This window comes from Pseudonaja textilis, chromosome 1, assembly GCF_049901715.1.
Source record: "Pseudonaja textilis isolate UNSWEBS1 chromosome 1, rPseTex1.2, whole genome shotgun sequence".
NCBI lineage: Eukaryota > Metazoa > Chordata > Lepidosauria > Squamata > Elapidae > Pseudonaja > Pseudonaja textilis.
In genome coordinates this window covers 286,381,581-286,397,737 of record NC_141990.1, presented here as the reverse complement: position 1 = coordinate 286,397,737, position 16,157 = coordinate 286,381,581, and the positions used below count along the sequence as shown (strand labels likewise).

General features: G+C 40.8%; 1 long non-coding RNA gene across 1 annotated transcript in view; it reads left to right on the top strand.

The window, feature by feature from the left end:
* Positions 1-298: 298 nt before the first annotated feature.
* The window catches only part of LOC148128239 (uncharacterized), a 116,832-nt gene continuing 100,973 nt past the window's right edge, over positions 299-16,157 (top strand). Inside the window, exon 1 of the long non-coding RNA XR_015741103.1 lies at positions 299-561. This is a non-coding gene — a long non-coding RNA (uncharacterized LOC148128239). The remainder of the gene's footprint in view (positions 562-16,157) is intronic.

Here is a 16,157-nt window from a genome sequence, read left to right as displayed (position 1 = left end):
GTCCTTGGAGTGCCTGAGAAAGAGAGAGATAACCTTGGAATTGTGAAATTACATGCTCGTTTTTTGGAGTCTTGCAAAGTGTTCTCAAAGAGTCTTTCTTCCCCTCCCCCCTCACGTCACTCTCCAGCTTCTGACTCCCTGTGGCCTCTGCAGGCATTTCTGCAACAGTCAATAAAAGACCAGACAAGCAGACGGCTGGCACTTTATTTAAACAGCACTTTGCAATCAAATATTCTTTTAAAACTAGTGATTTTTTTGGGGACGGGGGGACGGGACACATAACCAGTATTTGTATTGCATATCTTTCAGTTTAAATGGACCAGAAGAAAATGTCATTTATGACATCTCTAAAACCCCATATTGCACAGCGTTTGCACTGATTAAACCTTCTATTCTGTTTTTAACTGGTAATGCACATCTTTGATCTGACCTACAGTGTTACTGTATGTCTGGAACACAACCCTGAATAATTTGGAGGGTGAAACTTGGAAGACTGTATTAAGAATTACTTCTCCATGGAGTAGCATGGATACTGGATCTTAGTTGCAAACATACCACAGAGTAAGTCTGGACATATTTCTGATCAGAAATCCTTAGCAGTATTCTAATTGGCTGCACATAATTGGCTAATTGTCATTATTCTTGCTCGATATTTTTCTCCTACATTCTTTACCCTTTCTTGGTTTTCTTGTCAGATTGGATTGTAAGTTGACGATGCGGGGAGTTCCTTTTTGTAAGCAACGTGTTAGACCTTTGATTCCATTAGCAAACCCAAATCCTGGACAGACAGATCTGATTCCTGCTGATTGTACAGGCAGGACTCAGGTTTTGTTGTTGTGTCTGTTATTTGTGGCCAACTCACACTCCTTTCTGGAAATTTTACTGAACATTTTGTAACTCAGGCTGTTTCCAGATAGCAGAGTACCATAATGCAGCATTTAGAGTTCTCTAGCAAACAGCTTTGCAGAAGCAATTTAGAAAGGAAGCTATGCCTGGGGGAAAAAGAATATTTCAGGGAGCTTTGTGTGAATTATAATCCCTTGTTTGGACTATGCAACCAGCACTTCCCTTGCAACACTCAGCCTGCAGTGGGAAATTGACTGAAGGACTGTAGGACTCAAGAGACTTCTATAGTTACCAGCTCAGACTTCTCTGACCTTCTACAGTAGTTTTGTGCCACCTGCGAATGTCCTCATTGCTGCATGCTATCTTCCCCCAGGGAGTCATCCAGTCATCCCTTTAATGAGCCAAAGGGAGAATGTATTCAGAGTTTTTGCAGCGTGAATTCAGCTCCAGAAAAATAAACACAGATAGCTGATGCTTCATTTAACGTCTTTATAAACATAATAAGTAAATTTTACAAACCAGTTGTAGATTTCTCCAACATGGAGAAAACTCAAACAGAAACATGTTGCAAGTTCAGAGCTTCATCAGAAACTCAACAGCTCAGAAACAGACATCAGTTTCACTTTAGTTCAACAGTCAAGCAGAGGAGAGAAGCAGTTTCATTTCAATAGACAGACTTAGAGCTCAACATAGCTTCAGAGCTGCAGAGCTTAAAATATAGAGCCATGCCTAGGCTACTTTTAGTTCAGTTTTCAGCCTAGGCCTCTTCTAGTTTCAGTTTCCAAACAGTCCTCATTGGCTGACTTAGTTGCTTTGTCTATTCATTTACTGACCTTGTTCCCAAGCTCTATTCCAGTTCATGAATATACTCTGACAGAATGTCAAAAATGGCAGCTAGTTAGTGCTCTGCCCTTCCTTCACCCTTTGCTTGCTGTGGGTTTTTTGTTTTTGTTTCTTTCAGTAGGGTAGGTTTATTGTGGATCGGTGGTGGAAGCTTAGTTAACCTTTGTGTTTAGAGAATGACAAAGCTGTCACTTCCTTGAGTAACTGACAGAACAATCAATGGAACTGGAACCAATGGAACAGCTTGCCCTCAGAAGTTGTGGGAGCATCATCACTTGAGACTTTCAGGAAGAGATTGGATTGCCATTTGTCAGAAATGGTGTAGGTTCTCCTGCTTGGGCAGAGGGTTGGACTAGATGACCTACAAGGTCCTTTCTAACTCTGTTAATCTGTATCTGTATCTGAGGATGGGAGATCATGACACTTTGCTTAAAAGAGATGAGAGTATAAGTCTAAGAAAAGGGATGAATTAGGTGTTCCTGTCAATGAGACAATTCCCCCCTTACTCCAGGTCATAGGAAATGCTTAAAAACTATCTTCTCAAGGTTTAATCAGCTCAATTTCCCAAGTCCCACAGAAGTGTAGGACACTGAGGTACCTAGAATCAATACAGGAATCAATCAATGTATATGGAAAGGAATTATAACAAAATAAGTCATCACCTCCATTCTAGAACAGCATATGGAGCGCCGAGGTTCAATTCTTTATCTTATTTGAAATAATCTTTACATAGAGGATTCTTCTAAGAATCTTCTACCAAAAGCTCTGGAACTGCTATGAGCCATGGTAATTCCCAAATGGAACAAGATAGAACCATGGGTTGAGGTTATATATATGGCAGTTTTATATAGTTTGTGTGCATGTTTGGCATATCCTGAAGAAGCTTCCTTGTCAGGGCATCCTCATCTGAAAAAAAAATTCCATCCTGAAAGTGTCCTCAGTTTTCTAACATAAATTAGATTCACAATAATTGTTTTGAACAGATCTGATTGCATAGATAGTGGATTCATTCAGTGTGAAAGTCTGAATACATTGCTTGTTATGCCAGTAAAAAGGTAAAGTTTTCCCTATCCAGTTGTGTCTGACCTCTAGGGCAGTGATGGTGAAACTTTTCGGCACTGAGTGCCTAAACCAGAAGACGCGTGTCCATGTGTGCTTGCTGGAATGTCAGAAAACCGAAGACCAGCTGGCTGGTGCATGCATGCCTGTTTTTTCCCATTTTGGGGGCCGTTTCTGGCCTTTTTCAGGCCGATTTTGGCTTGAAAACAGTCTGAAAAAGACCCAAAAATGAAAAACAGCCTAATTTTGGGCCATTTTTCAGGCTGTTTTCTGCCACCTGCTGCCCATGAACACCAGCTGGCTGACACGCCAGAAACCAGAAGAGCAGCTGGCAATGGTGTGCGTGTCCACTGAAAGGGCTCTGGGTGTCACCTTTGGCATGCGTGCCATAGGTTCACCATCATGGCTCTAGGGCACAGTGCTCATCTTCAATTCTTGGCCAGGGGAGCCAGAATCATCCAAATACATTTTCTGTGATCATGTGACTAGCATGGCTATGCCCTGAGGTGCACAGAACGCTGTTACCTTCCCACCAAAGTGGTACCTATTAATCTACTTGCATTTGCCTGCTTTTGGACTGCCAGGTAGGCAGGAGCTGGGGAAAGTAACAGGAGCTTACCCCATTGCACGGTCCTCAGGTCTTGACAAGCAGTGACTTTAACCGCTGAGCCTTCATGACCGCTGGTTATTCCAGTCATTCAGTTGAAATTGAATATATTTGCCTGGATTCCTTGCAAATTTTGACACTGTTTCAGCCAAGTTTTTTAAGCCATAGATAGCATCTGGCAGCTATACAAAGCTCTGCTATGAAAATCTCTAATTGAAGAGGTTCTAATAATCCAAATAATCACAACTGCTGGTATTTCTCCCCACCACACCAGCAGCCTTTCAGCAACGTATTGTGTCCTCTTTTTCATCCTCAGCCAAGTCAAATTGAATTTATTTTGAAATCGGGGGCTTTGAATGCGGTTTCTTCTTCTGACCAGATTGGGGATGAAATATGGATAGGGGAATTCCTCCTCCTCCCAGCTCATCCTGAATGGACAGCACCATCCTTTCGTGAGTGAATGTAAACGATGCCATCTGCAGACAGACCGCCCAGCTTCCCCCCCCCCCTCCCCTCCCTTCCCCGCTTCAGTTCCCTTAAGGGAGAGAAAAGTCATTAAGCACTGCAGTAAGAGCTGATTCAGGCCACTGGAGTTTAGCCCTTTCAGAAAATGTGTTTGGGAGGGATGATGGAAGAGAGACTGCAGAGTCGGCTCACTGCTGACCTGCTGAATTATGACTTTAATGCAGTCACTTTAATAACTTGCTCTAGCTCCAACCACCAGATGCAATTTATGGCAGATCAGGCGCCCGAGCATTTTTCCTTTCTCTGAAGACTAAGCAGATATCTGATGCCTCCCTCTCCTCCCCCAAGCCTATTACTTTCCCCTCTTCACTCTGCAAATGGAAAAACGTTGTGTCTGTGTGATTTTTCTTTCCCCTGGCCTTGTTTTCAGGAAATGGTGGAAAAGGAGACGCTAACACTCACAGCGGAACAAAAACTCCTTTTCCAGTCCTCTCTTAGGCCCCAGCCAGGAAATCTGTGTAGCCTTATCTTCTCTCTCTCTCTCTCATTCTCTGGCGCTTTAATATCTTACTTGGGCAACGGTGGAGGCAAACAAAAGAATAGACTAACTAAACAAATGGCACACTAAATATTGTGTAGTTATAGGATTTTTCACAGCGCATATCGGCCCAATCTTTCAGCAAATCCAGGATGATGTAATGCTGGTGTCTGGGACTGGCAGAAAGCTCCACTGTGCACAGATGAAGGAGTCTTTATAGTAAAATGTGACATGCTAGAGACTTTAACTCAAGTAAGTTTCCGTCATTGAATGCAACTCCAAATAAGGTCAATGACATGTTGTTGGTGGCAAAGTGGCAGTGGTTTGCCATGTACTTTCTTCCATGATGTTTTTTTAAAATTTCCCAGTCTGTAGACAGGCTACATTATAGAAACTCGGGGCATGTAAGTATGTAAAAGTTACACACACACACACACACACTTAATGATTACAACTGGTCAGCGGAGCAGAATTTGGAAGCATCTGGGGATCATAGAAAAGGCTATGGCTAAATTTCTGGTGCATGAGTTGAATTTGACAGACGGATCTGGAACTTAGAGATTGGGAGTTAGACAGAATCCAATGTGCCTTTCTCCATCTTTCAGAATTTGATCTCAATAGGAAGCTTTAGGAAAATAACATGAGAATCAACCAGGGGCAAATTCAAGCACTGAGAACATTTAAAGTCCTGTCTCTACGGCTCTCCCCTAATGGCCATCCAGTTTTACTATAATGCTGTCTCTACAAATTGTCTCTTGGACCTGTTTTATTATCCGGTACCTACTATACTTTACCCATTTCTTTCACCCCATCATTTACATGAGGGGTAGACTACTTTTTGATGGCCAGGACACACACCTATCATCCTTTTAGAGGTTGAGGACAAAGTTCAAGTGCAGGGAAAAAAATTTAAAGTTTACCATCTGATGCAAACTAGGCATATTTTATACTTTTCACCTATTTCCTGATAAGAATGGCAAGAAATTCTACTATCAGTTTTACACAATCGTGTTCAGAGTTGCCTTCAAAGGGAATTCAAAGGGTCTATTCTGTTGTAATGTGTACAATTTCACTTCAGCATAGATGAAGCCAGTTATACTGCATTTCTTCTATTTGTTAGGATGATCTGTGTCCTTGATTTCTTTTTCAAAGCACTGTCTTGACCGTATTATTGTTTAGAAGGAACAGTTCCTCCCGGCTGGAGTTACCTAAAGGAGTCTAAAGTAATTTATACATGCCTTCCCTCAGGCCTGTAATCAGCCTAAACATTGGAAGGAGCTGAAAAAGTAAGGGAAAGCTTATCTGATCCTTTAAAGTAGTGGCCCCCAACCTTTTTTGTGCCACGGCCTGGTACCGGCATCAAAAAATGATCTGTGGCACGGTACCGGCATCAGCATGCATGACAAGGCAAGGCGAGCTGAGCGACCGGCCAGCCAGCCGTCCCCCACTTCTCCCCGCCACCTTCAACTCCTCCTTTGTACCTTTGTCGATGGGCTTCAGGACGGCTTCGGGACGGTCGCTTGCCTTGGGTGCTGAAAGAATCCTCGCGACTTAGTTTCATTCGAAGCCGCCCCCCCCCTTCGATGAAACTAAGGCGCGAGGATTTCTTCAGGACCTAAACGCCGCTTTCCAACCGGAAAAGCTCACCCGGAAGCACTTTCTCATCGAAACAAGATGGCGGCACCCAGCAAACTGGTGGCCTGGTAGAAAATGTTCCACGGACCGGGACCAGTCTGAGGCCCAGTGGTTGGGGACCCCTGCTTTAAAGGGTATTTCAAATTGGGGTTGGGGGCAGAGGAAAAATTAGAGGCAGAGAGCCTGGGCCTTCTCTCATTGTAGACCTGCTTGTCCATCAAAGAAAGCCCAATTGGTTCGTTTCTTGCACATGAATTGGTGTATAGTTTATTATCTTCCTGAATTAATATTCATATGCTTAATCAGTTGAATATCTTTAATCAGCTGGGAAAGATTGAGGGCAATAGAAGAAGGATGACAGAGAATGAGGTGGCTGGATGGAGTCACTGAAGCAGTAGGCATGAGCTTAAATGGACTCCAGAAGATGGTAGAGGACAGGAAGCCCTGGAGGAACTATGAGGTCACGATGGGTCGGACACGACTTTGCAACTAACAACAAAATCAGTTCTAAAAATGTGCCACTTCTCTTACTTCTAAATTTCAGAGATCTACTATGTTCTTGTCAAAGGGCTTGGCTCTCCTACAACCTTGTTTGGTTCATTAGGTAATTTGTATAACCATATGCTACTCCATTAACCTCCACTTGTAGCTCCAGGAGGGAGGGAGAAAATATCATAAATATATTCTAGTATGATCAATTCATTACATTGCTTTTTCATAACATGAAAAGCAAGAAATCCAGACCCCCCCCACTCCAAAATTTTAAATAATTTTCATTAAGAAAGAAAGTTATTTATAGAAACAGATGTTATATTTTACTCAGCCCTTCATTTCTCCAGAATGAAATAGTCTGTAAGTTTCATTATCAACAATGGCGTCGTTCAAAGAGATTCTGAAAGGGGTCTGACTTTATGAAGTCTTCAGATATTTACTCTTGTGGTAGAGCCCTACTGTTACTGGAAATAAAGATTTCCAACAGTTATGACTTTGAACTTGGCTAGTTCAACCCTTGAATAATATTTTACTTTCACGACTAAGGAAGCATTTCCTTCGAGAATTAAAATTAGAAGATGATAACACACACTCATGTGGGATGCAAGATCCTATGCCCTTGTTCAGAGACAAATGTAAATTATATGTGTTGTTTTGTAAGAGGTTAAGCCAAGGTTTAGAATTAATTGACCTTATTTTTTTCTATATTAGAAAAACATTATCTTGATTACAATAATATTCATTTCCTTCTCCTGTAGAGAATGCATACTGATTGCTGGTTTCTCATTCTTTGCTATTGAAATTCTGGAAAAATGATCTAATCAGTCTGCTTTTTATTCCATTCCTCAACTGTCTTTCTGATTTTATTGTATGTGGTAAAATTTTAACTTCAGTCAAGAGTAAACAAATAGGCACTGAGGTTTATTTTAGCTATATTTTGATTTTTTTAAAAAAAGCATTTGTGGTCTCATTCATATGTAAATAATAGGCCAGAAACTCTGGTTTATAAATTGAAGTGGCTGGTTCATGTATCACACTAAAGTAAAAATAGATAAATCATATTATCGCTTAACATGATATGTGAACTTATCCAAGGCTACAGCTATCTGGACTATAAAAGTTGGAGGACTTGTACGTGACAGCAAAGAGATATGGGGAAATTAATAGCTGCCATTTAGTGGCTGTTCTAACATTTGCAGACCTGATATGAAAGTCCTAAAATCATCCAATGGTTGCACTTGGTTTCTCCATACAGGCGTGTCCAGATATGGATTCTTCATTTCTTTGGCTATGCTGGCTTGACGGTACCATGCTGAAGATGTTTTAACAGAATAACAGAATTGGAAAGGGACTTTGGAAGTCTTTTAGTCCAACCCTCTTCTCAAGCAGGAGATTCTATATCATTTCAGACAAATGGCTTTCCAATTTCTTCTTCAAAATCTCCAGCACTAACAACTTCTGGAAGCAAGCCATCCCATTATTTTTCTCACTGTCAGGAAATTTCACCTTACTGTAGTTCTAGGTTGGTTCTCTCTTTGATTACTTTCCATCCATTGCTTCTAGTTCTACCTTCAGGTGCTTTGGAGAATAGGTTGACACACACACACACACACACACACACACACCTTTCTTGTGGCACCCTCTCAAATATTGGAACGCTGCTATCATGTCTTGTCTCTTCTGCTTTTGGTACCTTGGAATCCTTAACAATATTGGTTACCACTTTCAGAAGGCAGCGTAATGAATTTATTAATTAAAGTTTCTTTGAAAGCAGGGTCAAACTCTTGGTAAATTCCAAAGTTGTGCATGATATTTGTGCATGACACAGAGAAGCTCCCTGAGGATGGATTACAGCACGAGTCTGAAAACCCAGAAAAAAAAACCTCTGTTCTCAGTGAGCAACCCAGATTGGATGCTGCAACATTATCCTGAGACACGTATATTCACTTTCATTTATGATATTTAAACCACATCTACATATTGAAAGGTTTCCTCACCTGGAAGTGAATGGAGGCACATAGATTAGTTTGCAATTCTCACTCAGAATATCCGCACTATTTCCCCATTTATAGGTGTAGTTTATGATTTATATTGCTGTATTTTGGATGAAAGATTTGACAAAAATAGATTTGCACACGTCTGGTGTGTACGGTCGTTCATTCTACACTTTTTTTCTCCAAAACTGTTTTACCTGTTTCTAAATGTCTTGCTTGCACTTCATGCTGACTTTTAAATGATTCTGTTCTGTTTAATGGAGCCTGGAAGTGCATAATAAGCACATAGAGCAGAAAGCTTGTGATTCAGAAAATTTGCCTGTAATATTCCTTTTCAGCCGTTGCCATAGGTACCAGCTTCTTCTAAACACAGTTCTGGAATGCAAGGAGACTGGAAGGGCATTCCAGTTAACACTCCCCTACTTTTTTTTAACACCCCCACACACAAACACACACCCACACAGAGAGAGAGAATCAGAGAGAATAAATAAATAAATGAAGAAATGAATGAATGAATAAATAAATAAATAAATTTGTTCTTTATTACATTCATTTTTTTCTTTATCCTGGGTCTTGTGCCTTGATCACCTACCAAGCTGATTAAAGTACAACGTAGTACATCCAAACTGTCAGAAGTTTCTCTCATTGAATTTAGGGACACTGTCAGGTCATAAAGGCACAATAATCTTATCCCCTGCATAAAGGTTAACCTATATTTCATCTTACTGCTCTCAAGAACCTCACAAAGCTTTGCTTCTAGGTTGCCAGGATAGAGTAAAAAAATGAATTCAGCCAGGTCCTCCACAGTGGCTTGATCGGCAGAGAGATACAACAGCTTGCAAGGGACTAATTGTAATTATTTCTTGCTGCAAAAAAAATAAAAATATGTGGCACTTTAAAGGTGAACTGCTATTATTATTGTGCAAATCATTGCAAATTTTGCAAACCATTGCAGATCCTTTCCTATTCTTGCTCTTATTTGCACTCCTTTGGTGCTGCCAGTATCTTTAAATTGGGGGTTGTTGTGGGGGAGAGGATGGCAAAATGATCCAAGGACAGACAGCCTACAATGCAATAGTAGCAACAATAACAATATTAACTGTATAGTTGAGAGTTTGCTACCACTCCCATGTCGGATGCTAAAAACAAACAATCTCCAGCCTAATAATAAGGCCACACATTCTCAATGCTTCAGGTCAGGAGAGAGAGTTAAGCTGGCATAGCTGGTGCAATTTCCATGGTTAGAGTTCTGACCGGCATCAAAAAACCCACACTTCAAAAATAAAGAATAACCCAACCATGATGTTCGCTTAAGAACTTTTGGGCCCTTCCTTATCTTTCAGACCCACATTGCAGGTTTATTGTATACTCTTCAGGTTTCTGAAAGAAATGACAGGAAGGACAAAATAAAAATAATTAAGGCTCACAATTGTGTAGACAAACACACACACACACACACACACACACACTACAGTGAAATACAGTTCATGAAATTAATGAATTTCTGGACAGAGGCATGATACCTTGAGCCTATGGGTTTAGGCAGTGGTGGGATTCAAAATTTTTTACTACCGGTTCTGTGGGCATGGCTTGGTGGGCACAGCAGGGAAGGTTATTGTAAGATTCCCATTCTCTCCTCACCCACTAACCTGCTTTCCAGCTCCGTTCTCCTGTGCAGGGCAACAAAAGAAAACCCAGCCAATCAGCTGGGACTCGGGAGGCAAAGAATAGATGGGGGCGGGGCCAGTCAGAGCTGGTATCTGCCAGTTCTCCCATCTACTCAAAATTTCTGCTACCGGTTCTCCAGAACTGGTCAGAAGCTGCTGAATACCACCTCTGGGTTTCAGGAGCAAGCCAACTCACAGTTACGTCAAGATTCATCTCAATGTCCAATGCTCTGCATAGCTGATTTTATGGTGTAAAAGGATGGTAATCTCTCATCCCATATCGAAGGAGCAAGAAGGTAAGATGCCAGCATGATGCTGGGTTCAGGCAAGAGTGAAGGAACCTCCCACAACCCAACCAGGATTACAGAAGTGGCCACATGATATGGACTACATTTCCCAAGATACGTTAACTACATTTACCATGATGTATTCCCTTAAGGGGACAGGTCCCAATTCCTAACTAACTATCCCAATTACCTATTAACTATAACTAGCTGGACAGCACAGCTGCCATCTTGACTTTTTGGACCATCCTAGCAAACAGCCATGAGCCCTAGATCTCTGCCTTGGGGTTTTATCCACCACTGAGACCATCTTTTTCAATTCTAAAGTTTTTAAACACCAAACCTTTTCTACTCATTCCTGCAAAATGTCCTCTGGTAGCTATTCATCTGTGTCAGGAAATGCATAGGCGACTAAGGGGATGCCTTGTCCAGAAATGGAGCACAGTAAACATTTTGAATCACAAAGAGCCCAGGTTGATATTTGACTGCAGTTGTTGCTTTACAAAAAACTACCACTTGCTGGCTGATGTTCTTTCGTTGCTCTGCTTTGCTTTCAGGCTGAAAGCTTTCAAAGAGTTTAGCCTGAGTTCTCAGCAACTCCGTGGAACAGGTGTGATTCTTTTGCCCCTCCCCCAACTTCTTCCTTTAGTTCGGACTGTTCCATGTACCTTTGTCACACAAGCATCTAAATATTCTCGCCTTTGAATTCATGCCATGCTCTGGGGGAGGGAGAAAGGGTGAGGCAGAGCACAATGGGGGTGAGCTTCCCTGCAAAATTGTTGAATGGATGACCTGCAAATATTCCAGCTAAACTGAGTAAATTCTACAGTTCTTCCTAAAAAAAATAATCTTCATTGAAGATTTCTTAGATGCTTTTTCTTCCTCAATCTTTCTCAATTGCATGGCTTCAAAACAGGCTGGATTATGCCTTCAATAATATTCCAGCTAGTCTGGTTTCTGAGGGATGATGAGAGCACACTGGAGATCTTTGGATTGAGGAAGATTGATGTTTAACAATGATGAACATGACCCAATATCAGATTTTATTCTGAAGTTTGGGGTATTCTTCGTGAAGTGGGGGAGGGGAGGTGTTGCAACTATGGCTTCATTTCTCCCTGCCATCCTGCTGCCTGCTGAGCAGCATGCTCAAGGTCAAGCTTACTTACTGAATAGGGGAGAAGGCAAAAATGAGCATCACAAAAGGCAAGAGAAGAGTGTCCACATCTCAGGCTTCCACTTCCAAATTTTATTTTTATTTATTTTATTTGTCAATTGCTTACAAGATAATAGATATAAGTATAAACATGAGTAAGAATACAGGAAATAGGTACGAATAAATGGGGACAATGGGTCAGGGACGGGAGGCACGATGGTGCACTTATGCATGCCCCTTACAACCTCTTAGGAATGGGGTGAGGTCAATAGTGGATAGTTTGAGGTTAAAGGAGTGGGGTTAGAGGATGTAACAACAGAGTCAGGAAGTGCATTCCAGGCATTGACCACTCTGTTGCTGAAGTCGTACTTTCTGCAATCAAGTTTGGAGCGGTTAACATTGAGTTTGTATCTGTTGTGTGCTCTTGTATTGTTCGGTTGAAGCGGAAGTAGTCATTGACTGGTAGGACATTGTAGCAGATAATTTTGTGTACTACACTTAAGTCCAAACATAGGCGGTGTAGTTCAAGATTGTCCAAGCCCAAAATTTCAAATCTGGTGATATAGGGTATTCTGTTGCAAGCAGAGGAGTGTAGTACTCTTCTTGTGAAATACTTCTGGACTCGCTCAATTGTATTAATGTCCGATATACAGTGTGGATTCCAGACAGATGAGCTATATTGGTCTAGCAAAGGTTTTGAATGCCCTAGTTAGCAATTCGATATTTCCAGAGGAGAAGCTTCATAAGATTAGATTTACAACTCTTAATACCTTTTTGACAATGCTGTCTCAAAATCTCAAATCTCAAAAGGCAAGAGAAGAGCAACCTCATTTCAGGCTTCCACTTCCATTTCCAAATTCCCATCTCCTCTTTTTTTTCCTAAACTGTTCAGACAGAGCCCTTCTACAAGGGAGATGGGTTGTTAAGAAGTTTGATATAGAAATAGTAATTCCTTTTCTCAAGATGGGATCTAGCAGGCTGACCTATCTTAAGAAAAGTAATGTGGCAGATCATGTGTTGGGGGGATCCTCTTGCGTAACTGGTGTTAAAATATGGGCCATCTGCTTTTCAATTTGTTTCTGATTACAGAAGAAACAAGGCTTCATATTTTGTCCTTGGGCACAAAAGGAAGGCTGGTCCTGATAAACGCTAGTCTAAGACCTTTCCCTGCTGCTGAGTTAAGGGACATCTACCCATCCTTAACTTGGTGGAAAATTAGGCCAGCATGAAATTTGCTGATCCTGACTTACCTCCAAGATAAATCTTTTTTGGGCCCCAAGGCCAACCTCCCCCTAAACAGTAAACGAGCCAGTTATCAAGGACTGACCCCCCTTGCCATGATCCATAAGTTCACTTTCTGGAATTCTTCCCCATTCATTCCTTGCCTGAAGTTTAGATTGCCATCCTCTCTTGAATGATTTCTTTTTCCAGGCAGAAGAGGCAAATATATATTGGAAGCAGAAATGGTGCAACAGCCATGAGAAGAGCACTAGAGCAGTGAAAAAGTAGCCCTCCTCATCCTAATTTCACCTTATTAGCAATAGCACTTAGACTTATATATACTGCTTCCCAGTGTTTTACAGTCCTCTTTAAGAGGTTTACAGAGTCAGCATATTGCCCTCCCACAATTTGGGTCCTCATTTTATCAACCTCAGTAGGATGGAAGGCAGACTCAACCTTGAGCTGGTGAGGATACTACACCAGATCTAGGTTTAGCATTGTGTATGTGTTTGTTGGTATGTATTCACAACCTAAATCGAAATATCTCTGAATAAGACATTCCCAGTCCTTGCTTAAGGCACGTGTTATGCTCTAAAAATGATTAAATTTCAAAAAGCAGCAAAAATAATTGGGCTAAGAAGGCTTTTAAAAATTGTGGCTTTTTAAAAAGGAAGGAAGGTGGGAGAGAGGGGTGGAGGACTCCATTATCTCTAATCTAGTGTGACAAACCTACCAGGAAACCTTCAAAGTATGGCCTTTTTTTCCACTCATCTATTTCCTGTGGTGTATACATTCACTACGTTCACTACGTATACACTGGCGTCATCATGCACTAATTTTGTGTATAGGGATTTCCCAGTCTAGTGTGCCTAAAAATAGAATTAGATCTTGCTTGGGATCATAGAAAGCTTTATAGAGTTAAGCAGATCAATCAGTTAAATGCCGTCAACTAACCCGTTGGTACTCTGATTTTCCGCTAGACTATTTTAATGGGGAATTTAATATATAATATTGAGATAATATGATAGCTGTGCATATTTTCATGGTAGTAATATAGCAGAACCTAAACAGCTACCTGGTAGCGGATTATTAGTCTTCCAAGATGTTATTGTCTATAGTAACCAGAAACAGTTATCCAAACTTTCACATTGGTGTCATTCTTAATCTAATGGAGGGATATCAAACATTGAATTCTGGATTTTCTGTATGCAAAGCAGTTATTCTGCTACTAAGAGCCTTTTTGGTTCCCATTAGATATATATGTGACTTGTTCCTGTCATTGAGAGCTACAATCAGGAATTATGAACTGTGGAAGATTGGACCCATTCTTCTAGTTGTACACAAGATGAGATCATGTCTGTCTGCTCTGCACTTCTTTGCTCTGCTGGATCCCTATCCTTACTTCACCTGGGATAGATTTGCATGCTATACTGTACATATTGCTATATTTATTACTCACCAGATCTGTGCACAGGACAATCTACACTACTTACTCCTTAGCTTTTAGCTTGTTTGTCCAAAGAAACTATGAGAAAATGAGTATTGTCAAAACTCTGGCAAAATATAGGCCACTTCAAATGAAAAATAAGATTTTTAAAAAATTCAATTCAATTAAAATTTTGTTACTATAAAAGTCAGCTTCCAGCTTTAGTTTCACAATGTTGGACACACTGTGCTACTGCCAAAAGACAGAATCTTAAAGAGAAGGCTGCTTTGGTCTGACAACAATCCCATGGAAGAATGATCTCTGTCTATGCTCTCCTGCATAAATACAAGGAGCGGGCGGTGTCTTCATGATACTAAGACTTTGAGAAGATGTAGTACCTTACATAGCCCAAATACTTTCCTCTTGCCCTCAGTGAATTACACAGTTCAAATGGTAATACTTAGCTAGTGAAGTTAAATAGGGTATTTGAACTAAGAAAGCTAGAAAATTGCAGAGTTGTAGACTAGACTAGAAAGGTGAAAAAAATACCCCAAATGAAGTCAATTGTAAATCACTTCCATCTAGTTACAAAGGCAATTGAACAGTTTATTGGAAATCAAGCTTGACTTGAGACTTCCTGGGAAGGCATGGCATACCCTGCAAATGCAGAGCTCATACCTGTAGCAAAGACTAAAGAATTGGAGAGTAAACTGGTTCTTTTGATTTTCTTTTTTCCAAATATCGAGAGGATGGGAGATCACCCAATGTGTGCTCCGGACGGCTGCTTCTCATGAGGAAACTGCAGGACAGTGATGTTCCACAGGTCTGAACTCTGGGAAATGAAGGGATTAGTCATCTTGCTCATAACCATAGCAAAGTGTTTTAAAAGGCACTAAGTTTGCAAGCCTCACTTTCTAATCATTTTCTAAAATTGTCTTAAAGCTATTATAGGCCTTCGGAACAACAAATTTGAAAAGTTGTTCGGAGATCAACTTTATGATTTTAGATATTGGAGATTGAAGATTCTAAGTAGAAGAGGAAAAATATGTCTGCTTTTGGTGTTGGTTATCTGAGACTTAAAAATAATTAAAATGTCATAACACTGGAAATATTAAAGATTTTTGAACATTGGAGCCTAAAATCAGTATCTATAATATCAATAGTGTCAGTAATGATGTAGATTCAGAGGTGGTATTCAGTTGGTTCTGACCAGTTCTGGCAGACCAGTAGCAAAAATTTTAACTGGTTCAGAGAACCAGCAAATACCACAGCTAGCTGACCCTGCCCACCCACCGCCGCTCTTGGCTTCTCACCTCTCGTATATTCTGTCGTTTATTAGCTCAGCTGATTTGCATGGCAGAACAGATTGCCACTCCTCAGCTGAGTTAAAAAACAGCACAGCTCACCATAATTGATAAAGACGGTGGTCTCTGAGCCCTTTTCGTGCATTTGGCATACATGTTAGGCAGGCCTGCACAGCTCACCAGCGTTGATACAGAGGGTGATGTTTGAGCCCTGCGCATGCATGTGTGAAGCAAGCTCTCCAAACTGGTAGGAATTTTTTTTTTAAACCCACCACTGGTCAGATTCTATGTAGATAGATTACATTCAAAGGATGTTGATGGGTAATGGAGCAAATTTTATTTAACAGGACAGAGAAAATACTAAAGGTAGAGCTAACAGAGAGCCAATTTGGTGCAGTGGTTAAAGTACCAGACTAGAAATTCGGTTACCATGAGTTCTAACCCTGTTTTGGGAATAAGGCAGCTAGATATCCTTATGTCAGTCATTCTCTCTCAACCCCAGGAAGAAGTCAAGGGCAAACCACTTTTGAAAACTTTGTCAGGCTGTCACTAGGAGTCAAAACTGACCAGAATGAACTAAATGATAATAATTGCTTTGTCAATTATTAGAACACTCCACATAG